Below are 9,585 nucleotides of genomic sequence, written 5' to 3' on the forward strand. Positions count from 1 at the left end.
ATCATACAAGTTTCAAAAAAATTTCAACTCAATTCAATTTGAATTTCAATACCCTATAAAAAGTAGGTTTCTTGGAAATTTCATTAAATTGACTAACATTTATTCCATATATGTATATAATGTGATTGGATGAAAAAGGTCAAAAATCCTAAGTTTAATTCCTAATTTCAATCAAACCAAAATAGCAAGTATATAGGAATTCAAACTGAGATGCAATCATTACATCATCCAAAATCACAATCAAGCCTAAAAACCAAAAAGCATATGTAAAAGCTAAAATTAAAAGCAAAATGTCAAAATATGCATAACTACTATATAATACTAAGTTATGTACAAGCAAAATTTAAAAGTACAATAAACTAAGAAAGTGCAATAAACTAAGTAAAAAGTTTCTCAAAAGGATAAAATATATACAAAGTACCAAAAAAAACATAAAAAGAAAGTACACTAAAAGTGTTCGGAAATGAAGCTTGTCACCCAAAATGCGCTTGCTGAAGATGCACAACCTCCCCAAACTTAAAATGTAGCACCGTCCTCGGTGCTCACGATCATGCGGAGTGGAAGGAGTCGTCACTGTGTCACCATACAAAAGTGGCTGCGAGAGTGATGGTGGCACTGAAAAAGAAAGAGCTAAGTCACAAAACAGCATATGTATGAAGTGAACAGATAATATAAATTTGAATGGAAGCACACATGAGATTCAAGTTAGAAGAAGTAACTTCCAATCAAATAAAGGAATCTAAGAAAGCTAACTTGCTTGTTTATCAAAGAGAAAAAGAAGAAAGGAGCGTTATTGCTATGCACGAAGAAAAAGAAAATAGGTAAAAGGTTAAAAGGAAAGTTAGTTGAAAAGGAAAGAAAAAGTCAAAAGGTCGGTGAAGAAAAGAAAACAGTTAAAAAGTTAGTGTTAGTTGAAAAGAAAAAGAAAGTTAAAAGTTATGTGAGTAAAAAGAAAATAGTCAGTTGAAAAAGAAAAGAAAGAAAAGATAGTCAAAAGTTATGGAGAAGAAGTTAGTTGAAAAAGAAAAGAAAAGGTCAAAAGTTATGAAAAGTTAGAAATTAATGTTAGTTGAAAAGGAAAAGAAAAATTAAAGGTTAGGTGAAGAAAAAGAAAATGTTAGTTGAAAAAGAAAACAAAGGTTAAACGGTATGTAAAAAGAAGGGAAAAGTTAGTAAAAGAAATGGAAGAAAAATAAAAAATTAGGTGCATAGTCACAAGTTCCTTAATTCCAAAAAAATTCAAAAATTTCAAAACAAGCAAGTTTCTATCCACTTCTCAAAAATTCAAGATGCCAAAACAAGTAATGCACATATATGTGTAGAGCACATAATCAAGTAAATCTCAATCACAAGTAATTGGCATGAAGTAAAAGAATTTGGTGTTGACAAGTCAAAACATTGAGAAACAAGTTAATCAAGAAACATTCAAACACCAAATTCAATGAGGCATAAAAGTTACAAGTTGAAACAAGAATTGAAAATCTCACGATCTATGTGACGTAATGTAAGTTACGCAAAAATTAAAATGAATCAATTCAGCCACATAGATTAAAAACTTTCAAACTTGTGAGTTTATGCAAAAGAGGCTCAAATTTTCCAAAGAATCTCAAGTTTATAGTCAATTTAAAAATCAATCAAGGATTGTTCAATAATTAAAAATAACATACAAGATAAAACAAGCAAAGAGATTAAAGAATTGACCAAGACTTGTAAGGAGACTCTTGAGGAAATTTCCAAAACCCTTAAGCAAACAAGATTCTTTTTGACAGAGAATTCCATCAATTAGAATCTTGTTGCACCAAGTAAAACAATATCATTTAATAAAATAGGTTTACAAAAAATCCGGCAGCATTTCAGCAGTAAATCGGCCTATTTCCCAAATTCAAACAATCAATTCAAATTTCCTATGAATGCATTAACACTTAAATTCACAAAAAATCGTATATGACCTCATAGGAAATCAGAAAATGAGCCAAAATACAGCAAAAACAAAAAATACAGCACCAAAACAATGAACCATTTAACAAGTAGGCAATCTGAATTCAAACAGTCAAGTGCAAAATTGAAAGAAGACTTCACCAGCAATTCAGGCAAGCCAGTTCAAACCAAATGAAATTCAAACTTAAGAAGCATAAAAGCATGATTAATTATCTATGAGCTTGTACTAATCCTACTGCAAAGCAACCTAACAGCAGCGAAGTTTTAGCAAAAACAACTTTAACGCAATGAAGTAACAAGTATCCAAATGATCAAACCAATTCCAGACAATTAAACATGCAACAATCACACATTATCCCGTCAATTTTAGCCTCAAAAGTCATCAAAACTGGCAGTAAATCAGCAAATCTCCACATAATCAAGAAAAATTTCAACCAAACCTAACAGCAAATTTCCAGCAAATCAGCCCCAAACAATAATTCACGAATATAGTTAACTATTTCCAAACAATTCCAGCAACAATAATTCAACACTCCCAGCAGCAATATCTCAGAAGTTCAACAGAAAATCAGTCAAACAACTAACCAAATGAACTCAACAGTAATTTAACCATCAATTCAATCAGAAAAATCAAATCAGAATCAGTGATTTCACATCATAAACAGAAATTCAGAATCAGTGATTCCATCATAAATGAGCAACCCGAACAGCAGTGAATTAATCCAGCAGTAACCAAAACAGCAGCAATGCACAACATATAATGGACTCAATCAGCATTCGTTGCATTGAATTCGATAATCGTTCCAGAAGCAAGCAGTATTAATTCAAGCAATTACTCATAATTGAATCCAACAATGAACTGCAAATGGGAACAAGAACTCAGCCAACAGCATTCAGCAAGAACAAAGCAATAATGAACAGCCAGGCAGCAACATCAAGCAAACTAATTTAGCACAGGGCAAACCAATGAAAGAGCAACATTCCAAACAGCATCAGTAAATAACATATTTCCCAGGTTCAAGCAAGCAGCAAAAAGAATTCATATGACTTAACCAGTTTCACAAACTGAAATCATTGCAGTTCATATAATATGGACCAAGCAGCCAGCAGAGGAACACTCAGCAACAACAAGCCAAGAAAAATTAATGAAACAGCAACACTTTTACAGCATCATCAATTCAAACAAGCCTAAATCCACTATCCAGCTCAGATTCTCTAACCACCTAGTTTAACTAAACTAAGCTAATCTAGCTAAACTAACTAAACCAACTGAATTAACAACTGTAACAGACTAAACAGACTAGACAGAAGAGAAAGAATTGAGACCTGGGAAGCAGAAAATTGGAGCAGGAAGGGAAAGGGGAAGAAGAAGGTTGATGATGGTGAGCTAATGGCCAGAACAAACACAGCCGGTCTAGTGGCGCAGTGGCGCAGTGGCAGCATGGCTGGCCAAGGTCTTCGTCAGAGAGGGAAAGCGGCACAGGGCCGAGAAACAGGGGATACGTCGCAGCAGCTGGAATTCGCTTGAGACGAAGAGAACAAGAGCTTGTACTTGCTCTGTTCTTCAACCCATAAAGAACGAGAGGGTCAGGGGGAAGATGGCGGGGCTATGGATCAGTGGTCAGGGGAAGAGGAAACGGCGGTTCAGTGGTGATGATGAGACTCGATGATAAAGCTGATGGTGGACGTTGGTTGGCTCCGAGAAGATGTAATGAGAAGAAGAAGATAGGCTAGGGTTCAGACCACGGGGGAAAGAACTCGCCGGCAGTTGTGGGTGAAGGGAGGAGGCTAGACGCGGTGACTGGAGGCTGGTTCGGGGTGAAGCAGGGGCTGGCGCGAAGAAAACTGGGTTTCGACGGAGAAAAGAGAAGAGGTTGGTATGGCTGAGGGTAGAGAAAGGAGGCTGGACGGCGGCGTGGGGCTGGTTGGCCGAGAGGTGGGGTGGTGGTGTTGGTTGGTGGCGCCGGCGATTAGGGTTGCTGGCGGCGCAGGGTGGTAGCGTGATGATGGTCTGAGGCAGGGAAGAAGGGGATAGGGATGAACGTTGGGGAAGGAGAAGAGGGGTACTGAGGAGTCACAGGGTTCGCACCTCAGGGGCTGTGCAGACGCACCAACCGTGCCGGTGCTCCCAACAGAGGAGGGAGAATTGGAGGTGTGTACGCACCAAGATTCGTGCGTACGCACGGAGATGAAAATGGGCAATTGTGCATATGTACAAGCTGTGCGAGAGCACAGAGGGCAATTTTTTTTTTCAAAATAGAAATTTACCTAATATTCTAAAATGTATATAAACAAGGAATTAATAAAAAAATGCAACTATTTATAATAATTTTAAAATTAATCTAAAATTTTATTTTTCAAATCAAAATTATGGACTATTCAAAACACTTTTAATATGCATAAAAAAAAATCTATCCAAATTCAACCATCTAAAAACCAATTCAAAATTTTAAACACACAATTCAAGTCAAAAAGGCAATTTAAAGCAAAATTACTAACTATTCACATATGCACTTTAAAACAAAAATCTATTAAGGCAAGCTAACAACCAAGAAACATATTTACAAAGAAAAATAAGCAATCAACTAAAACAAACTCTTCACATATTCACATATTAACAATAGCCAACAATGTAACACCATTGCAAGCTCTCCGGCAATGGCGCCAAATTTGATAAGAGAATTTTTGCCGGTTTAAAATCAAGAATCAATTTGTTAGTGGCATAGTCCAAACCAACAATGAATTCTCTTAATCAAATGTTAAATTCAAATTAAAATAACCGAGAGTAATTAAATCTCGGGTCGTTCTCCTTAGGAATTACAATGAAATGTCATGTTGTTGGCTATGAGAGAAATGGGGGTTGGATGATGGCAATTGGCAAGAAATTAAAATGCGAGAATGTGACTAAACATGCAAGAAATTGAAAGGAGGCAAGTAAAGGCAATGAAAATGGCAATTGAAAGCTAAAAATGACTCTTGGCAAGAAGTGGATAATTAAGGATCCCTATCCTAGTTGTGGACCACAAACATGATAATTGTGTATAGATTAATCCAATTAGTTAACCATACATCGAGGATAAGTCAATTAGGCATAATTAATTTCAATCCACAAGTCCTAATCAACTCACTAATTAACTTAGTGAAAGATTAGTGTTAGTGGAAACCAAATTAATTAACAACCCTCACACAATGTGGAATGGACATCCACCACTCAAGTTCACCCAAACCACACAATTTCTCAACCAAAAGTGTGAAAAACTAGGTAAAAGCCCAACCAAGCATTTTATCAAACACTTGGTGGGTGTGAAAATAAAGCATGGTAAAATGACAAGAAATAATAAATGCTACAACTACCAAGTAAGAAAAATAAATATAGCAACTCAATAAAGCAATAAAAGAGGCATGAAACATAAAATTGCATTAAATTAAAGTAGCAAGAGTGCAAATACATAAAACTGGCAAAAACGGAGAAAATGGAGGTGTGGTGTTGACCAGGTAATTAGAAGATGTGTACCACAATCAGAATTTCAGTCCATTTTAGAGGCATGCCACTCTTCTGAGAGTGGAGGACATTTTGGCCCTCAAAGAACAGCTAGAAAAATTTTAGACTGTGGATTATGGTGGCCTACTCTTTTTAAAGATGCTACTGAATTTTGTAAATCTTGTTCCCCATGCCAAAGGTTTGGTAATATATCCAAGAGGGATGAGATGCCTCAACAGATTATGCTTTTCTGTGAAATTTTTTATGTTTGGGGCATTGACTTCATGGGTCCATTTCCAAACTCTAATGGTTACCTTTATATATTATTAGCTATATATTATGTTTCTAAATGGGTGGAAGCAATTCCTACCCGTACTGATGATGCTAACATTGTTGTTTCCTTTGTTAGAAACCATATTATTTGTCGCTTTGGGTCACCACGAGCAATCGTGAGTGATCAAGGCACTCACTTTTGTAACAGGAGACTGACAGGATTACTGAAAAAGCATGGGATTGTTCATAAAGTAGCAACAACTTATCATCCCCAAACCAATGGAAAAGCAGAAGTATCTAACAGGGAGATTAAATGCATTCTGGAGAAGATAGTAAAACCTCATAGGAAAGACTGGAGTGCTAGGCTACAAGATGCACTCTGGGCATATAGAACAGCGTACAAGACACCCATTGAGATGAGCCCCTTCCGCTTGGTATATGGAAAGGCTTGCCACCTTCCAGTGGAGGTGGAACACAAGGCCTTCTGGGCTGTAAGGGAATGCAACATGAATTTTGAAGAAGCTGGTGCTGAAAGAAAATTGCAACTAGCAGAATTGGAGAATCTTCACCTATAAGCATATGACAACTCCAGGCGATACAAGGAAAAGATGAAGGCTGTCCATGACAAGCACATAAAAAGGAGAGAATTCAGACCAGGAGAGTTAGTTCTTCTATATAACTCCAGGCTGAGGCTCATGCCAGGTAAACTGAGATCAAGATGGAAAGGTCCCTACAGAGTAGAAAAGGTAGAGCCATACGGAGTTCTTCACCTGCATCATCCGTCTAGCTCTAAATTCCTCAAAGTTAATGGACATCGCCTGAAGCTTTACCATGGAGAAAAGATTAAGGATCACAAAGAATTAGAGGTTTTTCTCTTGGAAGACCCACCAACAGAAGTAGAATGAGCCTGAAGAGCGTCCAACTTAAGGACGTAAAAGCAAAGTGCTAGGTGGGAGACAACCCACCATGGTATGATTGTTCAGTTTCAGTCTTAGTTTTATTTTACTTTATTCTATTTTTATTTATGATGATGACTCTTCTCATAATCTCTTCATATAGCTGCATATAGTTTGCAATTGCATTTGCATACTGCACAAAAAAAAAAAAAAAAAACGCACGCGACACGTAAGCATCGCTGACGCGTCCGCGTCATAAGTGCGTTCTGAAGAAAAGAAAATTGAACAGAAAGTCACGCGAAAGCGTGGCTGGAGGAGTGCCTTAGGCACAAATATGCCCACGCGACCGTGTCATTCTGAAAAAGAGCCTCCCACACGACTGCGTGGCCTTGTAAAATCGACGTAAAGAGGTGTATGGCAGAGAGTTATGATGGAGCTGGGCTGAACTCGTGCTAGAAGCACAAACCCTATCACGCGAACGCGTGCCCCACGCGTCCGCGTCGTTTTCAAAATATGGGCCATTCACGCGATCGTGTCACCCACGCGAATGCGTCATCCTAAATTTTGGCAAAATGCATTCAAAACAGAAAGTTGCGCAAACGCACGGCTGCACTCGCGTCAATCGCACAAATCAGGCCACGCGATCGCGTGACCCACGCGTCCGCGTCACCTGAAAAATATCACACACCACGCGACCGCGTGACCCATGCGTCCGCGTCACATGCGGCGCACAACTTATCCAAATCAGCCAAATATCATATCTTTTCTTTCCCAAATCCTAATTTTTATTTTTCTTCGTATTTCTTTCTTCTCCCTTCTTCCTTCTTTATTCTTTCTCACTTTTTACTTTTCCCTTTCTTATTTTTCACATCCATTATCAAGGTTCTTTTCTTTCTTTCTTTACTTTTTACTTTTTCTTTATTATTTTTCTTTATGTTTTCTTTCTCATTATCTATATTTTCCTTTTCTTTCTTTTCTCTTCTTTTTATTCCTTTAATTGGTGTTAGAAATCTAATTAGGTGATTATTTTTTTTACATTTTGCTTGTGAATTATTGTGGTATTGTTTGACAATTAATATTACTTCTTAAAGGGTTGCTTGCATGTTCAATTTAATACTTTCAATAACATATTCACCATGCATGCTATGTATTTGTGAAAAAGCCCGTATGGCATTATGCATTATTTTTATATTACTCTATTCTACTACTCTAAATGCCTGTTTTTCACAAAACTCCTTTTATATTTTATTTATTAAATATAATTGTTAATACAAACAGGTTGTTAGTTTGAAAGGGTTGGTAATCTAACTTGGACATTGAATGCTTGATCTATGCTACTTATGCCTTTGCCGGCATGCCAATAAACATCTTGCATTCAATAGCCGTCACATGCACTTGCTATATTTCCATTGATGAACTTTTCACATGTAGTCTAGACCATGTGTTAACGACATCCTTCTTTACCGTGCATTGATTATTACCTGTACCCTTCTCTTCCTTGCTCTAACCCTTAAGCCTTTAAAGTTATTTCTTTTTTCCATTTTCAGGATGGCCACCAGGAAAGGTAAAGAGAAAGCTAATCCCAAACCACCAGCAAGGAAAGGAACAAAAAGAGCACTAATGACAGAGCCATCTTTAACAGTAGTAAAGCCCTCAATAAAACCAATCAAGAGGATCATCAAGGTCGATGAAAAAGAGAAAGCTTTTCCAACAAAGGAACTGCGCGGTTCCCTAACCGCTACTGTGAGCAGATGTTTCCCATCCTGACTGAGAGGAATTATAACAATGAGTACCTTCTTATCCTCCCGACCAACATTGCTGAATTTGTTGAGCCCGCATTGAGCGTAGACAATAAGGATTCCTACAGAGACAGCCACGGCAGGTTAACCTTTCATGGGTAGTTGAATTCTACTCCAATTTTCACATGCCAACCATGCAGTCCGTCTATGTCCGTCAGAAGCAAGTTCCCATAACAGAAGAGGCTATTCAACGAGCTTTAGATCTCCTCCTGCTCTAGAAGGATTGGACGCATTCCAAGAAGCCTCATTCAAACGCCAGACATACCAATTTGACTGGGATGCTGTTCTCAGAGTTATAGCACAACCTGACAGCAGATGGATCTATGGATACCATCGGTCCCGACCTAAGAGCATATTGGCTTCAGCACTCACCTTAGAGGCTCGAGTTTGGGCACTTATTATGTTCCATTACGTCTTTTCGAGCACTCAGGAGTCCTCCTTCACTGCAGACATGGCTGTTTTACTCTGGTGTATCCTTACAGACCAGCACCTCAATTTACCAAGACACATTCGGCATGCTATGGGACACGTACAGATTGCGGATAACTTACCTTTTTCCTCCTTGGTTTCAGATCTAGTCTCAGCAGCCGGAGTCTCCTACAGAGCTGGGGACACCAAGGCCATGATTCCACGAGATGATCAATACGTCCCTAACGGGAAGTATATCAGACCTCCAGCAGCCACTATCAACTGGAGCATAGAACCAGCAGAAGATATCCCTTCTTCTTCCACACCACAAGCACTATCAACAAACCAACTGCTACATCAGATACTTGAGAGGCTAGACCGGCTTGACCGGAAAGGAAAGCAAAGAGAACGCCGTAACAAGCGCAGATTTACATACCTCAAGGAGCTACTTGTTGGTAACGACCCACCTAAAGAAGACCCAGACACCCCGGTCTCCACTTCATTTACCAGCACAGGGAGTCATGACGGTCTCGATTATGGAGATGCTGCTACCAGCCCCCCTTTGTTCCTGACAGATGGCACCGAGGACGGTGCAAAGCTTTAAGTGTGGGGAGGTCGGTCAGTACCTGACTTCTGGAGGTAATTTTCTTCCTTAAACACCAATAAAATAGGATATTTATTAATTTTTCTTTTGTTTAGAATAGGATAAATAGCATAGAAATAGGTAATTGCATGCATGTTCTATTTGGTTAGAAAATAATAAGTTTCTTTTTAAGACTCTATTTTTTGA

The 9,585-nt window shown here is 38.2% G+C and overlaps 1 long non-coding RNA gene across 1 annotated transcript; it reads right to left on the reverse strand.

Annotated features, from left to right (window-relative positions):
* Positions 1–279: 279 nt before the first annotated feature.
* Positions 280–4,122, reverse strand: LOC107610120 (uncharacterized). The gene is made up of 2 exons (XR_001613401.3): positions 3,265–4,122; positions 280–615 (listed from the first exon to the last, which is right to left on the reverse strand). It is a non-coding gene; the product is annotated as an uncharacterized LOC107610120 (long non-coding RNA).
* Between the last annotated feature and the right edge of the window lie 5,463 nt (positions 4,123–9,585).

The sequence above is a fragment of the Arachis ipaensis genome, chromosome B7, assembly GCF_059453495.1.
Source record: "Arachis ipaensis isolate K30076 ecotype BB chromosome B7, ASM5945349v1, whole genome shotgun sequence".
NCBI lineage: Eukaryota > Viridiplantae > Streptophyta > Magnoliopsida > Fabales > Fabaceae > Arachis > Arachis ipaensis.